This window comes from Triturus cristatus, chromosome 8 (genome assembly GCF_964204655.1).
Source record: "Triturus cristatus chromosome 8, aTriCri1.1, whole genome shotgun sequence".
NCBI lineage: Eukaryota > Metazoa > Chordata > Amphibia > Caudata > Salamandridae > Triturus > Triturus cristatus.
The window spans coordinates 353,660,790-353,679,510 of NC_140591.1; the positions used below are offsets into that span (position 1 = coordinate 353,660,790).

The window sequence follows — 18,721 nt, forward strand, 5'->3', positions numbered from 1 at the left end:
AGAGAGAGGTGGTTATATTCAACTACGCTGACGATCTCCAGTAGGTGTTTAACATTGACTCTTCCCCTTCATCTTTAGAAAACTTTCAGTCTACCATGATATTCATCAGCAACTGGATGAACGCTAACCATCTTAAGTTAAATCCCGATAAAACCGATCTGATTCTCACTGGTGGCCCAGTGAATCCCTGGAACACCAACTTTGGCCATATTTACTGGGGTGCCCTCCATTTCCTGTCAGCTCGGTTAAAAGTCTGGGAATTGTGATTAGCAACAACCTCATGATGAAGGCACAGATAAGTGCTGTGGTCTCTGCGTGTTTCTTTCACCTCCGGAGAATTCGCAAAATAAGCAGATATTTAACCCCTTGTATGCCCATGACGAGCTGGACTCGTCACAGTCGCGCTGTGCCCATGACGAGTCCAGCTCGTCATGAGGCAAACCCTAGGGAATGCGGGCACCAGAGGGATTCCCTTTCTGTGAAAATAGCCTCGGGAGCTGGGGAAGAGCTTCCCCAGCACCCGAGGCCCCCCCACCTTTCACTGTAATGACGATCGGCGCGCACGTCGCGCCGACGTCATTACAGTGAAACTGAAACTGAAATGAGCCAAGAGGCTCATTTCAGGTTTCACTTTGTACGTGCTCAGGGGGCTATCTCAGCCCCCTGAGCACGTAGAAAGACAGGAGAGGTATCGTTGGAAAGGGGAGAATCTCCCCTTTCCAATGGTACCCCTCCCAGTGGATCCCTGCTTGGGGATCGCCACAGGAGGGCGATCCCCAAGCAGGGATCCACCCACTAGACACCAGGCAGGGGGGAGCGGCCCCTTGGGCAAGGGCCTTTGCTCCACCCTGTTTATTTTTGGGAAATTTAGTCTTTTTGCCCCCCCTGGGGGGCAGATGGGGGCATTAGCCCCCAATCTGCCCCCCCGGGGGGGTAAAAAGCCCACTAGACACCAGGGAAGTTTTGTATAAAAAAAAATAGGGGTGGGGGCTGCCCAAAACGGGCAGGCCCATGCCCCCCCCCAATTACTACAGTCTTTCTTCCCCCCGGGGGGCAATTGGGGCATTGGCCCCTAATCATCCCCTTCGGGGGGGGGGGCAGAAAGCCCACTAAACACCAGGGATTAGTTTTTAGTTTTATTTTTAGGGTGGGGGCTGCCCGCAACGGGCACGCCAATGCCCACACCCACCCGCCACCATTACTGCCTTTCTGCCCCCCCTGGGGGGCAGATGGGGCATCGGCCCCCAATCTGCCCCCCCCCCCGGGGGGCAAAAAGCCCACTAGACACCAGGGAGTTGTTAAAAAAAACAAATAGGGGTGGGGGCTGCCCAAAACGGGCAGGCCCATGCCCCCACTCCCCCCAATTACTACAGTCTTTCTGGCCCCCCCCCCCCCCCCCCGGGGGGCAGATGGGGCATTGGCCCCTAATCTGCCCCTTCGGGGGGTCAGAAAGCCCACTAAACACCAGGGATTTTTTTTGCGCAATTGTTTTTAGGGTGTGGGCTGCCCGAAACGGGCACGCCAATGCCCCCACTCTCCCCCCCACAAAAATGTCAGTCTTTCTGCCCTCCAGGAGGCAGATGGGAGCTGTAGCCCCCAATCTGGCCCCCCGGGTGCGCAGAATGCCCACTAGAAACCATGGATTTTTTTGTTTTATTAGTGTAGGGGTAGGGGCTCCCCAAAATGGGCATGACAATACCCCACCCCACCCCCAGAGAAATTCCAGTCTTTCTGCCCCCCCGGGAGGGCAGATGGTGGCAGTGGCCCCTGATCTGCCCCCTGGGGGGGCAGAAAGCCCAGTAGGCGCCAGCGAGTATGCAGGCTTTTTTATGCGTGGGGGCTGCCCAAAATGGTCATACCAATGCCCCCACCCCCACAAAAAATATCCACAGTCTTTCTGCCCCTTTAGGGGCATATCAGGATGAAACCCCCTTCCCCGATTCCCCCCCAGGGCGGCAGAAAGCCCACTGGGCTCCGATTTTGTTTTTTTAGCAATGTGCATACCTGTGGATTTTGGGCCCTAGCGCAGTTGGCACGTAGGCAAACCTAGCTAAACTGTACATTCTTTAAAACTAGACACCGAAGGGAATCCTGGATGGGGTGACTTCACTGGCTCTCACCAGGTTCTGTTACCCAGAATCCATTGCAAACCTAAAAATGTGTTCAAAATAACACATTTTCCACACATTTCTTTGTCGGAAAGTTCTGGAATCTGCGTGGGTCCACAAAATTCCACCCACCCTGCGTTCCCCAAAGTCTTCAGAGAAAAATGGTACCTCACTTGCGTGGGTAGGCATAGTGCCCGCGTCAGGCAAGGGCCCAAAACCTATTGAGGAGACATCAAAATTACCTATCACAAAACAACCTGGTTTTGCAAAGGGGGTCCTATGAGTTTTTGGCCCCGGGCTTGGCGGCCACCTAGGGAAACCTACCAAACCCACACATTTCTGAAAACTAGACACCCGGGGGATTCCAGGGAGGTATGGCTTGCGTGGATCCCCCAACGTTTCCTTACCCAGAATGCCCTGCAAACCTCAAATTTAGCTGAAAACATCACCTTTTTCACACATTTTTGTGTGGGAAAGTTGAGGCATCACCGGGCTGACACAAATTTCCTACCACCCAGCGTTCCCCCGGGTCTCCCGATAAAAACGGTGCCTCACTCCTGTGGGAGGCCCAAGTACCCGCGACAGGCAAGGGCCCAAAACGTAGTGAGGCGACATGAAAATTGCCTACCTCAAAACGACCTGGTTTTGCAAGGGGGGTCACCTGGGTTTTTGGCCCGGTGATGCCTCTACTTTCCCACACAAAAATGTGTGAAAAAGGTGATGTTTTCAGCTAAATTTGAGGTTTGCAGGGCATTCTGGGTAAGGAAACGTTGGGGGATCCACGCAAGCCATACCTCCCTGGAATCCCCCGGGTGTCTAGTTTTCAGAAATGTGTGGGTTTGGTAGGTTCCCCAAGGTGGCCGCTGAGCACCGGGCCAAAAATCCAGGTGACCCCCCCCCCCCTTGCAAAACCAGGTCGTTTTGAGGTAGGCAATTTTCATGTCGCCTTAATACGTTTTGGGGCCTTGCCTGTCGCGGGTACTTGGGCCTCCCACACGAGTGAGGCACCGTTTTTATCGGGAGACCCGGAGGAACGCTGGGTGGTAGGAAATTTGTGTCAGCCCGGTGATGCCACAACTTTCCCACACAAAAATGTGTGAAAAAGGTGATTTTTTTCAGATAAATTTGAGGTTTGCAGGGCATTCTGGGTAAGGAAACGTTGGGGGATCCACGCAAGCCATACCTCCCTAGAATCCCCCGGGTGTCTAGTTTTCAGAAATGTGTGGGTTTGGTAGGTTCCCCTAGGTGGCTGCCGAGCACGGGGCCAAAAACCCAGGTGACCCCCCCTTGCAAAACCAGGTCGTTTTGAGGTAGGCAATTTTCATGTCGCCTCAATACGTTTTGGGGCCTTGCCTGTCGCGGGTACTTGGACCTCCCACACGAGTGAGGCACCGTTTTTATCGGGAGACCCGGGGGAACGCTGGGTGGTAGGAAATTTGTGGATCCACGCAGATTTCGTAACTTTCCACCACAGAAATGTGGGGAAGATGTGTTTTTTTTGTCAATTTTTTAGGTTTGCAAGGGATTCTGGTTAACAGACCCTGGTGGGAGGCAGTCAAGTCACCCCATCCTGGATTCCTCTGGGTGTCTAGTTTTCAGAAATGTATAGGTTTGCTAGGTTTCCCGAGGTGCCCGTAGAGCTAGGGTTCAAAAACTAGAGCTAGGCACTTTGCCAAAAAAGGGTAAATTTTCACTGCGATATTGAGTTGTAACCACGTTGCGTTTTGCGCCGTTTCCTGTCGCGGGCACTAGGCCGACCCACACAAGTGAGGTACCGTTTTTCTCGTAAGACTTTGGGGAACGCAAGGTGGGTGGAAATTTGTGGATCCACGCAGATTCCGGAACTTTCCACCACAGAAATGTGGGGAAAATGTGTTTTTTTGACAATTTTTTAGGTTTGCAAGGGATTCTGGGTAACAGACCCTGGTGGGAGGCAGTCACGTCACCCCATCCTGGATTCCCCTGGGTGTCTAGTTTTCAAAAATGTATAGGTTTGCTAGGTTTCCCAAGGTGCCCGCAGAGCTAGGGTTCAAAAACTAGAGCTAGGCACTTTGCCAAAAAAGGGTACATTTTCACTGCGATATTGAGTTGTGACCACGTTGCGTTTTGCGCCGTTTCCTGTCGCGGGCACTATGCCTACCCACACAAGTGAGGTACCATTTTTATCGGGAGACTTAGGGTAATTCAGTTTTGTAAAGGAACTGTTATTATCTATTGACTTTCGATGCATTTCTGCCTTCCAAATGAAAGATATTGTGTAAAAAAGAAGTCATTCTAAAAAATGACTGATAATTTTCATGCTAGTATGAATATTCCCAATTTCGGAAATGTGCCAATATCTACTGTTTCTAAACTCTATATTTTGTTCCCATTTCAGAAATACATAGGTGTCTTTCATACCAATTTTTTCCATGTACACATTTTTACAGAATAATTACTATATACCCGGTACATAATAAAAAACCATTGCAAGTTGCTGCTCAGTTTTTGGCTCTGGGTTCGTCGGGTTCTTGGTGAACCTACAAGTCCTATATATCCCCACGACCAGTAATGTCCAGCGGATGTAATGGTATATTGCTTTCAAAGAACTGTCATAATTAGAAGAAGTTACAGGTGAAACCGTTGACACGAAAGGCTTTTTTTTTTTTCAACTAATTTTCAATTTATCCTATATTTAACTGTTAGTTTCTATAAAAAAACCTTGATGGATCTACACAAATGACTCCTTGCTGAATTCAGAATTTTGTCTTCTCGAAAATGTATAGCTTTCCGGGATCCATTATTGCTTTTGTACCCATTTCTGCCATTAACTGGAAGGAGGTCAAAACCACAAAAAATAGCAAAATCAGGCTATGTCCCAGAAAAATGCCAAAACTCCATAAAAAATGTTGGGTTTCTGACAAAAGTCTGGTATCCCCGAAAAGCTGGGAAAATGGTGATTTCAACCCCACAAACCCTTTTTTGATAACATTTGCAGGGAAAAACCCAGATGCTTTCATTTGCAGCCCGTTTTTCCGAAAAAAACAAAAATGTTGCTGTATTTTGGCTCATTTCTGTGACCCCTCTAGGAGAATCCACAAACCCTGAGTACCTTTAGAATCCCCATGATGTTGGAAGAAAAGGATGCAAATTTGGCGTGGATACCTTATGTGGTCAAAAAGTTACAGGGGCCTCCGCGCGCACTACCCCAAATAGCCAAAAAAGGGCGTGGCACAGGAGGGGAAAAGGCCTGGCAGCGAAGGGGTTAACCATCGAGGCCCGGATTCAAGTTATACTTGCTCTGGTTATGTTGCGTAATGATTACTCTAACTCCCTGTACACTAGCATACCAGCCTACCAATTTCGTCGGCTTCAACTGGTGCAGAACCAAGCCGCCAGGCTTGTTTATGGTCGACCTAAATCTCAGCATGTGAAACCGATGTTGAAAAACTTACATTGGCTTCCCGTGACCCAACGCTGTCTCTTTAAATTAGGCTGCACAATCTACAAAGCCCTTTCGGATCGTGGTCCTGCTTTCATCGCGTCTAAAGTACGGCGCAACGTCCCCTCCCGCGTTTTACGTTCTGCAAACATGAATCTGCTGACCCCTTGTACATTTAAATGTAAAAAACACGGGGGTCTAAGATTCTCGTCTCTGGCACCTCAATTCTGGAATTCTCGTCCCCCCGAATTGCGTCTGTCCACTTCCTATACTCAGTTTAGGAAGTCTCTTAAAACTTGGCTATTTGCTCAGGCCTACAATTGAAATCCCCATTTTCCTGTCCGAGCAACCGATTGACCCCGCGTAGCGCCAAGAAACCATTGGTGAACGTGCGCTTTATACATTTTTTTTAACATAACATGTCTAAGTTGGCTGCCATTTTGAGGTCAGGCACTCCGGTGATCTTCTCCAGGCCTCTCTGTGGAGTGAGTTACCCCCTAATCTTGCCACCTTACTTCTCAGGGCGACCCCGCATTTCCTGTCCTAGATCGTTGCAGCAGGTCCTACGATATACGGCCTAGTTCCCTGGATGCCTGGCAATGTCTAAGGAGGCCGCCATTTTGAGGTCAGGTGCTCCGGTTATTTTCTTATACCCCGATGGCGAACCCTTATCCGAGGAGCCCTCCGGAAGACCCCCACCAAACCAGAACTGATTGTTCCCGACCTCTCCCCCACGTGTGTTACAGATTGGGGAGGCGGGGCGGTCGGAATGACTGCCCGTCAATCAATGTGGGCAGCCGGCGGAAGTCAGCCAAGTGTGTGATCCACCACCCAAAGTCACTGGACACAATCCTCTCCTCTCCGTGTGATGCGGAACGGGGGAGGGGGCGGGGGTCCGTTGGTCAATCAGGGCGGGCAGCTGGAGGGAGCCAGCCAGGAGCATGAGGGCATCCTGCCCGCAAGACGCCTCCGTGTGTCCTCACCCAGACACCACACCATCCGCCGATCGGTTCGAAGGTGTCCAAGGCGCACGTCCCACTCGGAGTCCCGCAGGCAGACCAACCGGGACGGGATGAGATGCCCGGAGGACTCCCCAGTCGCTCCCGGTCTCTCCCAGTTCCCACCGGTCTCTCCCAGGGTGTGAGTCCCACTCGGTGACCTGTGGCCAGGCCACCCGGGAAGAGATGTGATGCCTGGAAAGTTTCCAAGTCCCCACCAGACATTACCCGGCCACGGAGCTGCTCGGACTCAATGGAGGCGCTCCAGACCCAACCAGGCAGATCGAGGCGGGTCACGATCGCTTTGGGACCCCAGGCGGCGACGTTGGAGGGTGGCGATCACCTGCACCAGATTCCACAGTCGTTGCCAGTCACTCGGAGCACCTTGGATGGATGGAGACGCTCCGAACCCAACCAGGCAGAACGAGAAGGGTCGCGATCATCTCAGGTCCCTAGGCGGCGGCGCTGGAAGGAGGAGAGCCCCTCAGCCAGACAAGCAAGCAGTCGCAGGAAGAGGGAGATCATTCGTTTTGAGGCAGGTAAGTTGATGTAATGGGATCACAAAGTTGATGAAGTAGTTTAACGTCCAGGTTCTAGCAGTTGTAGTCCTTTCACTATAACTGTAGCGATAACTTCAGAAACTTCGAGTCGGGCATGTAGGTAGAGTCGTTCAGAATGTTCCAGGAGCTATACTTGTTGCAGAGATGTAATGCAAGGATGTGGATGGTGGGGTAAAACAGGGATATTTGTAGATACAGGATCCCAACCCTGGGAGCTTCTTTATCAGAGCTCCTGCTCAGCGGCCACCTTGCCAACCTGTGATTTTGTCTTATGGAGCCGCCTTTTTCTTTATTATCAAATGAGAGAGCACCCTCAAATATGCAAGTTCACTATTTCTGCTGTACAAAAACTCTTTATTTACTAGACTAAATGTTTGCTCCATGTATACCAAGAATCAAGCCTATATATAGGGTACACATGATTACTGACTTGCTTCTTAGTTCACTAATAGCATTGTCATCTGGGCAGGAGCAGTAATAATTCCCAGTTCATGTTTAAAAAGTCACTTTTCATAAATATATTACCAAAGCATGATGTGGTGTAGTGCATTGTCATTTGCAGATAGCATATTTTCCATTGCAATGGTCACAATACCTTCCCACTAATGTAGTTTTACTGATAATAGCTCATAAACAATTTTTGGAAGTTGGGTTTCAGCAAGAATATTTAACATTTGCACATCACCAAGTAAAGTGTTGTAATTTGTTTTGATCCTATAAATTGTTTTACAGCAGAATTACAAAAATGGGTCTTCATAACTGGAGAAAAATATTTGAACATTTCACTTAGCTATTTCAGTGTTGTGTTAGAAAATAGCCCGATATCTTACAGCCTTTCTTTAAACATGCTTTGCACAGTTCAATTGTCACACAGTTCACTTTACAAAATCCTCTAACTTAAGTCGCAGAAAGAAAAATAAATGTAATAAGATAAGCTGACTTTTGAACTCTGTCTCTGAAAGTCAGTAAATGCAACAAGATAACCAGATTGAATGGCATTTTTTTTTGCTCTTTCACTTTGTGAGCAATAAAGATGCCTTTAAGTCTTATCTTGTCCCATTTGCTCTGCATTCAGAGGCAAAGGACAAAAGTCAGTTTGTTTTCCCTGAAGTTAGTGGATTTTCAACTCACCAAAAAGGCCGAGTAGTCCCTGAAAATTGCTTGTCCTGAATAAATCTTGCTCAACAATGCGAGTGGATTTTTCGAGCTCTGATTTGTGGATGGGTATATTATTTGAAATTCTCTCATAAAGTAGCAGCCATGAAGGTTATGCTGCAAGCAGTTTGGTCAGATTACCAAAACATAGTTGGTAAGAATCTGTATGTATGTATGACACTTAATATCAAATAGGGAATGGATCACTTGACCTGAGCAACCAGGGTCCACAATATGTTTTAATCAAAAACCCTCATTCACCTGTATAGGTCAAAGGCGGTATATCTTGGTTCTCCGCCAAGTTTAAAAACGTGACCGCATCATTATAGGGCTTATTTTTGTATGCTTACCTCCATCCGGAGGATAAACCACTGGTTATTGCAGTAGTGATCAGAAACAAGTGAGTTTTCGGTGCTCTGGTGAAGTGGATTAAAAGACCTCGTATGTCCTAGACAGTTTTATTGGTCTGGAATAGAGGTGAGTAAAAACAGTGCGGTGCGTGAGAAGACGGATTAGCAGTCTAACGCACTCTTAGTGTCCAAAATAGGTCGACATGTTTCAGCCCTTGCAGTCGCCCTTGTGGGTCAGTGGGGGCTTTCTTCAGGACCACAGAAATGTGATGTTGGCTATATCATTTGATATAGCTGCCTAAGTAAACAATTTGTAGTTCACTCTTCATGGGAAGGTCATATGGTACCTGTTTAAATTGAAAGGAGGGGGAAAGGTAGGGGGGGACAAGAAAATCATGAACAGGCATTCATTTTTTAACTGTTGATTTTCTAATAATAATGCGTGCTGTCTTTGGGAATACAAAGGTGTATTTGTAAAGCACTGTGAGAAGAAAGAAGAACAAGTAACTAAAAAATGGCAATTCTTTATCATGGGAGAGGGGACTGACTAGCTAACATGGGCTGATATTAGTTGGAAATGTCTAAACAACACATAGTGATGTGGCATAGGTAGTTATGTTGTTGATAAGGGTTATTTGTACAGCAAAATCTACGTTAGTTTCTAAAAAGGTTTTTTTTTAAACGCTTTAGGGCATGTGGTGATATCGCCTGTTAATTACAAATCCATACTTGCATCGTATTTGAGGGGTGGATGCGTTATTGTTCAAAAAAGAGGGGAGAAAGAAACCTGAACACATAACAAATAAAGCGGCAACTGAAGAAGGGGTTTAACAGGTTAGTGTATTTTCAAGGTCGGCCCCAGGGCTGGCGGGGTGCGCAATTAGCAGGAGGCAGCCGTGGGGCTGAGTTTGCCGGGTGAGCAGCGTGATGGAAATTGCGGGATGTGCGCAATAACTGGGACGCATCTGTGATATAAAGGTTTCCGATTTACGCGGATTCAAACCTGGAGAAAGATTAATACAGGACTTGGCACGCTAAAATTATAGTGTAGCGTATATCGTTGCAGGTGCGTTAAAAAATTATCAAAGAATAAACGGTGGATAGATTATAGGCATATCACGGCATACCTTTAGGCCCGTGATGGAGGGCTCCAACAGGATAGCTGATGAGCATAACAGACCTGCTGAGGGAAGAAATGCGGTAATTTAGAAACAAGTGAAAATATACGATACGTGTCTCTTGTATCGCCTCACAGGTTCCTGTCTTCTCCTGCTAAGATACCTGCGGTCGTCGTTCTGAGCAACTTGTGCTCACTCTGCCTACGCTGCCCTGGATGGGGCGGGCTTGTAGGTTTGCCGGTATTGAGCACTGCGATTGCATAGTCATGGAAAAAGGACTATATAATTTGTATTTATGCCAAAGTGGGGAAGAAAGAATGGGCGATCCAAATACTTGATAAGGTTTTATTCAATTGAAAGGTATTGATTCGTATTTGAGTTTAACATTGAGTAAAAATTAATTTGAGAAAGAAAAAAGAAGAAAAACGGGGGGAAAAAAAGGAAGAGAAGGAAAAAAAGGGTGTGTGTGTGTTTTGGTTCCTCTTTGATCCGTGGTTGTTTCAGATAGGAGTTTTTTAATTGTTTGGTTCTTAAGGCCGTTTAATGTATATATTCTAATGTCCATGCATTTTTTGTGGTATACAGAATTCTGGGAAATGTCCTGTATTATTTTTGATGTTGTTATTTATAGCCTAGACTCAACCATGGAATATTGTCATTTAACCCACAAATGTTAGTTTTGAGGCGATGCACCCATCTTTTGCTCTTTTTCAAAGAGTATGCGTTCTGCATTCTGATTTTTGATCTGTAGGGTTTCTAATATCACCCATTTCAGATCCTCTGTGGTATGTTTCAACTCGATATAATGGTTACTCATTTTGGTGGTCGCCCTCTTGCATTTCACATTGCTTCTATGTTCAAATATTCTTTGTTTGGCTTTTCGACAAGTCATTCCTATGTATCGTAGGGAGCATGGGCAAGGGATCATATAGATCACATGTGTAGAGTTGCAATTGGTGTGATGCTTTATTGTCCACTTGAATCCCGGTAGGAGTTGGATAGTTTTGGTAGGCGTAGTGAGGGAACAGACTGAGCAAGACCCGCAGGGGTAGTGTCCACTGATCGTGTTCCACAGGGTGGTTGTTACTTCATTCTTGGTTGTCGTTGGCGGTCTTGTATGGACTAGTATGTCTTTAAGATTCTTAGTTCTTTTATTGGCAAATCTTGGTTTAGGCCAGTCTAGTGCTCCTGATGTCAGGATCCGCCAATTTTTGTTAATGATCTTTTTTACATTGTTTGAGGCTATACCATATGTGCTGACACAGGTTGTTATATCCTGTGCTGGTTCTTTGTATGTGATTTCTAAAAGGCTCTCCCTCGGTTGATTCCTAGCCCTTTTCTGGCATTTGTTAATAGTTCTTTCTGGATAGTCGCTGTGTTGATCCAACTTTGGAAGTCTTGTAGATTCTCTTTGTTGCCTTCCCAGATCACAATTATATCGTCAATGTAACACTTCCAGAAGCGTATTTTTGGCAGGAAGGGGTTGGTCACATTGTGTATAAAGGTAGTCTCAAAGTTGCTCACGTACAGCCCTGCCACACTTGGAGCAAATGTGCTGCCCATTGATGTACCGTGGTATTGTAGGTATAGAGTGTTGTTATACTCAAAGTAGTTCTCAGTGAGTGCTAGTTTGCAGCACTCTAGGACGAAGTGTCTGGGAGTTTTAAAATCCCATTGTTCGTTGAACAGTATAGTTTCTAGGGTTGGCAGAGTTTCTTGTTGTGGTAAGCTTGTATACAAGCTCTCGACATCAAAACTCACAAGGAGCATCGTCTCCTCTGAGTAGGTCTGTTCCTTGAGATGGTTCAGTAGATCTCTGGTATTTTTTAGATATGTTGGTGTTGTCTGTACTAGCGGTCTCAGGTATTGGTCTGCAAACTGTGAAAATGGTTCCAGTATGGAATCTATACCTGAGACGATCGGGCGTCCTGGTGGTGGTCGACGTTCTTTGTGAGTCTTTGGTAGTGAGTAGAAATAAGGTACTCTGGGTGTTTTAATCCTAAGGAATGTTGCCTCGTTTCTTGATATCCAGTCATGGAGTTCTGCCTCACTGATCATTACTTCGATAGTTCTGTGTAACCTTTCTGTGGGGTCTGTGTGAATTATCTTGTAGAACTTTTCATCCGTTAGTAGGTCCAGGCATTGTTGGTTGTATCCCTCTTTTGTTAGTAGGACTATGCCTCCCCCTTTATCTGCTGGCTTGATTATTAGGTCCTTGTTTTTTCATAGTTCGTCAAGTGCTTGTTGTTCCAATCTTGAGATATTCATGAATGGCTTTATGGTGTGATCTTTTAAATCTTCAACTTCCTGCATTACTGCCTGTTCAAACAATAGTATTTCAATGGGAACTTGGTAGTTGAGAGGGCAGAAAGTGGATTTTTGTTAAAGTTTGGTGTCTCCTGTCACGTAATCTTCCTTATCGTTGAAGAAGGCTTTTAGTTTTAGTGTTCTGCAGAATTCCGACATTTCACACTGTAATTTAAAAGTGTCTAAAGGTGGAGTGGGGAGATAGCCTAATCCTTTATTTAGAACTTTCTCTTGCTCCAGTGTTTGGGCAATTTCTGTCAGATTGACTATAAGTTTGTCGTGCTCGGTCCTGGTTTGGCCCCGGTCATGCTCCTGGTGTGGACCTGTCGTTCTTGATCTGTCCAGGTTACTCCTTTTCTTCTGGTCCTTTGGGTGTTCTGGCCTCTCCCTAAAAAAGGGGGCCTTTGCATGAAATTTGATCCCATTGGTGGTCCCATCGGGAGTGGGCCTGGATAGTAGGGGTTCATCCATCCTTGAAAGTTATGGTTGAATGGTTGAAATAAAGGGGGTGGTTGGTTGCCAAAATTAGGTGTGTGCCATGTGTTGGGTCTACGACGTTGTTGGCGTCTGTTCTGGTATGTATGACACACAAACATAACGTGTTTTTAGTTTAGAGCAATGCAACTTCAAATGCCGCCCCCCACCATTCATTGCTCATGGCCGTGCACAACATTACATGTTGCATCACTGTTTACCAAATGTTTTCATTGTGAATATGTAATCCTTCGCCATCACTTACGAAGTACCAATGCACCTGTTATCCCTACTCTCCTTCCACCCTCCCAAAACGCACATTCTTGGTGTGCTGCCCTCCTACATTAAGTAAACCCGTAGGGGAAGGACAGTTTGGTTCTCTATCAACGCTTGATAATGTTGTTGATAGAGTACTTTACTGTGTACAGCTTAGCATTGGCAGATTAGAATTGCACTCAACGAGAAGACCTCCAGCATGGAAATGGAGGAAGTTGCTGGTTGGCTTGGCAGCTCCTGGTTAGCCAACCAGGCAAAGGCAGTGCATGCTGCAACAAAGCCTCCTGAGTCTGCGCTCCATACTGCAGAGTTTAATGGACTGCTTATGAACATGAACTATTTAACTTTTCACTCTCAGAGAGGCTAATTTCATGGGGTGGTGAGGTGGAAGTTAGATAAGATTAAACTGCATGGCTTGTGGTTTTGTAGTGATCATAAAATCTTTAGAATTTCCAGTTTTCTCTGACCTCAACTCCGAGCATGTTGTCTATCTGACACCACTTCCCAAAATTCCTCAAGGGAGTTTGCTTATCACATACCATTTTTGGGCTTCTCAATTCAACTTTGCCCAGTTCCCTCTTGATCCCACCCCCCAAAATTGTGCCACACTTACCAGGATAAAACATTGATGTGAAAATATTTTGTTGGAGCATTTCATTCATGTTGATAATTGGTTGAATGCTATAGGCAACGGAAAAGATTGCAGTTTCTATGTATTTAAGGGTTGAGCTTGAACGCTAGACTGAAAAAAATATACTATCACATGATATGTGTATGTTATGCAATAATTCAGTAGCTTTCATTACCGCCACATAAATAAGATTGGTGGGGGTAGGGCAGGATTGGAACTTTTAAAATTGATACTTCTAATAATTATTAGATACCTGTTGCGATTGTAAGGGATTTTAAGTAGTTTTCAGTTTAAGATGTGCTTTTAGGGCCAGAAGTTCTGCATTCTGAGCGTTGTATATTGGGTTGTATTCCACAACCTCTAGAACTTGCAGGAAGGCATTTGTTTATTGCATGCAAGATCCCCTTACGTCCTGAGCTTGCTTTTTAACGTTGTTGGGGATAAGCTTCTTTCTTTTCACACAATGTTGTCTATTTAATAATAGAGGCAATTTTCTAAGAGGTGATTGTTTTGTTGTGTAAAACAAGTGTGATGTTTCATGTAAATCTTTATCACCACCCGATTTTATGAATACCCACACAAGTGGTAACACTGAGTCTTTGTATTCTCACAGAGCGGTACTTTCCTATAGAGTTTACGTGATCCCCTGCTGAACTAGGTGAAGATAATGGTGAACAGAACGCACAGAAATAGTGTGGAAGATTTGGAAGACACTCTTTGTAGCCTGGTGAGTGATACCATATACTGTTTTACTTTGATCTTGCTCATGTGAGCCCTCAGTTAGTAATTCAGTAAGGTTTTCAGGAGTTGAAACGGATTTATTCTTGCACTTAGCAGCAATAGTTGGGTTTGTGTCAGGTTGTCTGAGATCTGCTAAGCAAGACTGAAAAATGTATTGCAGCATGGAGGCTGAATGAATGTGCATAAATGGCGGGCATACTTTTTTTGCATTCATTTCATTGTTATTTCATTCTTCATGTGCATTTCCTCGTGGACTTCAGTTTCACTGTAGACTATTTTATTGTTTACTATTGCATCACAAGTTCTATAAATATATAAATAATTTTGTATGGAGAATGTTTTCTATGCCAGACGTAGGGGTCAAGAAGGAAGTGCGTAAGAGGTAAATAAGGTTGAGAGATTAGTGGCAAGGAGTTAAAGGTATGGGGTTAATTGGGACTACGGGTAAGGGCTTATGGCTAAAGTTAAGCTTTAGGGTTAAGTGTAATGGCTGGGCAAGGGATTATGTTTAATGGGTAAGGGTTAAGGGCAAAGATTCCAGAGTAACAGTGTAAGAATTTAAAGCTAAGCGGTAAATGCTAAGGCAATAAGAAGGTAAGGGTGTAAGGGGTAGGCATAAGGGGTTAAACATAATGCAGAGGAGTTAAAAGTAAAGTGATAGGGGTAATGTTTATGGGTAAGAGTTCTGTGTAAGGAATTAAATGTAAGGGTTAAGTGTAATGGGGTAGGGGTTACAAGTAAACTGACAATGGTGTAAGGGTTTAAAGGTATAGGCAAGAGGGTAAGTGAAATTGTATTTGTTAAGGGGCTACTGTGAGGGGTTAAAAGTAAGAGGTAAATGATAAAAGGGTGAGAACGTGAGGGTAAGGGGTAAGAGTGAGTGCGAGGCCAAGGGTATGGGATCAAGGGTTATGGGTAAGGGAATAAAGAATAAGGGTAAAGGGTAGTTGTAAGGAGCTAATGGTAAGGGGTAAATTATAAGGGGGGCACTGTGTAAAGTTAATGATTTAGTAGTAAGTGTGAGAGAGACCCTATTTTCAGTGGTTTCCCCCATTTTCTCTGGACTGATGCTGCTTGATTTTGAACTCTGCACATGTGGGCACTACTGTCCAGTTATAGTGTATGTGCTCTGACCATTAAAAAATTGAAAATTGGCTATCTCCTTATTGGCATTTTTAGCTTCACTCCAAGGCCATACTATATGGTGTAAAAATACACAAATAGTATGGAAAAGTAAAGTCTGCTGTGGACGGCAGCACATTTTGTGCCTTCCACTAGGCTGACAAAGGAAGCATGGATTTAGGCATGCTTGTGTAGACTGACCCCTAGGAAACAACCTTACCTTTAAATTTTAAATCAGTCACCCATAAGTAGGCCTTGTAGCCCATAAGGTATAGCACATAGTATTTGAAAGTGGTACATTCAAGAATGTATTGTCAGCATGAACTTACAGTGACCAGCCCCCCAAAGCTGTTCTCACTGTGAAGGGCTATGTCCTATGAAGAAAAATTAAAGTTCTCAATAGAATCACAAGACTGCTATCTTTGGATTGGGATAAGCTACAGAGTTGATTAAACTACTATGTATTTTAAAAATCTAACTCATTTGTACAGTTAGAATTTTTTATAAATATTAAGGAAAAAGCACTTTAAATAAGTTATACTTTACCTGCCTCAGGCTGATTAACATTGGTCTGCTGGCGGATGATCCTGCCAGTACGCCCCCTTAATAAGGTGTGAAAACTGCCCCAGATCAGAAACAATGTTTTGGCTTTTCCAAAGAAGACCTGGGTGTGAAGCATGTAACAGATATCAACTCAGGAAGGACAGCTGAGAATTGTCTAGGACTTCATAAGCTTGATGAGGCCTGCCCGTCTGTAGTTAAAAGTCAAGGTAGACTTTGGGTAGAGAAACCTTTTGTTCCGTAGGCTCTCTGTAGCCAATTTGCCACCAGGCTAGCTGGAGAGGGAACTGACCCAAGAACTAGGTTTGTGAAGCTGAGGAGGATAGGGGACTATTGATTTCCCTAAATGCACCTCTGGCTGGCACACAAGCTTCCTTCAGAAATAGAAAGATTCTGTCATCTTGTATTTGGCTCAGATTGGTGTACAGTGGGATAGTTTGTAGAAAGGCAAACAGGATGTGCTGCAAACATTGGTTAGAGCAGGGATCTCCAACCTTTTCTGTAGTGAGAGCTACTTCTGATCAGTGAAAATCATTGTGAGCTCATGAAGGCCAAACCATTTGCGCAATGTTGACGGACACCCCCACGCCCATTCATTGAATTTAATCCAAATGTCCATAGAGCCAGAGACTATGGTGTGAACAAAATACTTTCTCTAAGGGCACTAAGACAGGACTGCCATGTGTGTTCGTGAGAGTGTGGTCTTTGTGGATGCATGAACATATGTGCATATGAATGGTATATATGTGTATGGGTCATGAAAGCCTGTGTCGTATGTACCTGAGATACAGGGCAAACCTTTTGCCCATTTCAAAGTGTCACATTTACAAACAGCAGGCATTTTGCTCACAGTGGTCTGTAGACACTGTCAGAAAAATACAACCATTTATTTAAATAGGAAGAATTTAAAGTCAAGAAACTTGCTACATAAAATGTTAAGATGTAATTGGCTTAATTGAAAGTTGAGAAAAACATTGACTCAATGTTTCGTAGAAATAGTTGTATTCTCTTTAAATTTCTCCCATTTGAAAAAATGACAGTATCTTTCAGTTATAAAAATGGTATGGTGTCTACTGGCCACTAGGAGGAAGATGCCTAATGTTTGGAAAGTCAACAGTTTGAAATGGGATCAAATTAAAATGAAGATTTAACTTAATCATCAAATTAACTCTTCATTTCAATTTTCTCCCATTTAAAAGCATTCAGAAACCTAATTTTTTCTCATGCCCCAATATTGAGTTGTCAATTACTTTTATTTAAGATTTAAATACCTCAGTGCTTAAGTTCTTCACCTCTGTGCCCTGGTCATAAATCTGACTCCAGCCCTGCTCAGTATCGGGTTGTGCTATCTGAAGATAATAATATTAAAAAGCACAGTCTTCCCTTAAATTTAAAATTAAATAAATCTGACTCCAGCACTGCTCAGTATCAGGCCCTGTTATCTGCAGCCTGAAGATAATATTATCAAATAAAGACAGTCTTCCCTTAACTTTAAAAAGAAAATGTGACTGTGCTTATTTAAAAATTAAGTCAAGGCTGTAAGCTATTCCGAAGGTGTCTGTGGGCTACTGGTAGCTCATGATCGACTGGTTGGAGACACCTGGGTTAAAAATAGTCCCGGCGTCATCTCCACCCACTGGCTAATGAAACCTACAAAGTTGATACATCAGCCTCAGCTCATCCGAACAATTTCTGGACCTGTGAAAGAACAGAAGTTCACAGTTCTCATACTTGGTGTATGAGAACTGTGTGAAGACCTGCATGGCTGGCCTGCTCCCATGTGCACCCATGACTAAGAAATGGACTACAAAGGTCAGTTGACTGACCTTTTTAGTGGCTAAAGGGACACGACAAGCTAGAAGAGGCCATTTTCCTGACATGCTTGGCTGGCCAGTAGCAGATGAAACTGAACTGGACCCTACTGGTGGCCTCTGCTGGATTGAGTCCAGACCCGAGTGATCTCCTTGAGGTCCTAGGAGCCTTAGATTGGACCTAGAGAAACTGCTCTGGAAATTCTGAATAGTTTGGAGTAAAACCTTTTTGGGGACTTCTATGACCTCGTTCGCTTCAGCAGAATCTTACCGCAACAGTTGTCTATTTTCAATCAGGGGAATTGTAAGCGCTGTACTCACCCATGAGGGTCTCAAGGCACTGGGGTGGGGGTTAAGCAGCTACGTTCAGTTGAAGAGCCAGGTCTTGAGTGTCCTACTGAAGATAAGGGAGGGGGCCTGTCTGATGTCGATCAGGTGCTCTTTCCAGGTCTTGGCCGCGATGTAGGAGAAGGTTCTTCCACCTGTTCTGGCTCTGCGGATGCGCAGGGTTTCGGCGAGGGCGAGGTTGGTGGATCAGAGGTTTCTCTTGGGTACATGGAAGGAGATGCTCTCATTGAGGTATTGAGCTCCGGAGTTGTGTAGGCATTTGTAGGTGTGGTTGAATATCTTGAAAGTAATTCTCTTCTCAATGGGGAGCCAGTGGAGGATCCATAGGTGTTGGGTGATGTGTTCGTGTCGAGGGATGCCGAGGATGAGTCTGGCTGTGGTGTTCTGCATGTCTGGAGCTTGCGGAGCAGAGACTTGTTGATCCCGGCATAGAGGGTGTTTCTGTAGTTCAGTTTGATGTTATGAGTGCGTGGGTGATGATCTTTCTTGACTCGGGGGTGGGGGGATCCATTTGAAGGTCTTTCGAATGATGTGGAGGGTGTTGAAGCAGCTGGCGGGGACGGTGTTAACCTGTCTGTTTATGGAGAGGGAGGAGTTGAGTACGATGTCGAGGTTACGTGCATGGTCTGTGGGGGTCAGAGGGCTGCCGAGGGCGCTGGGCCATCAGGTATTGTCCCATGCAGAGGGGGAGGGTCCGAAGACCTCTGTCTTCTTCGAGCTGAGCTACAGGCAGCTGTTGC

General features: G+C 45.1%; 1 protein-coding gene across 5 annotated transcripts in view; it reads left to right on the plus strand.

Annotated features, from left to right (window-relative positions):
• Nucleotides 1-18,721, plus strand: part of BRCA2 (BRCA2 DNA repair associated) — a 740,135-nt gene that overhangs the window by 39,884 nt on the left and 681,530 nt on the right. For 4 of the 5 annotated variants that reach the window (XM_085621674.1, XM_085621677.1, XM_085621676.1 and 1 more), the window contains exon 2: nucleotides 14,012-14,125. The gene's annotated coding sequence lies outside the window, so the exon portion shown is untranslated. Of the gene's footprint in view, nucleotides 1-14,011; nucleotides 14,126-18,721 lie in introns of those variants that run through there. The other variant, XM_085621675.1, reaches the window with a different exon arrangement.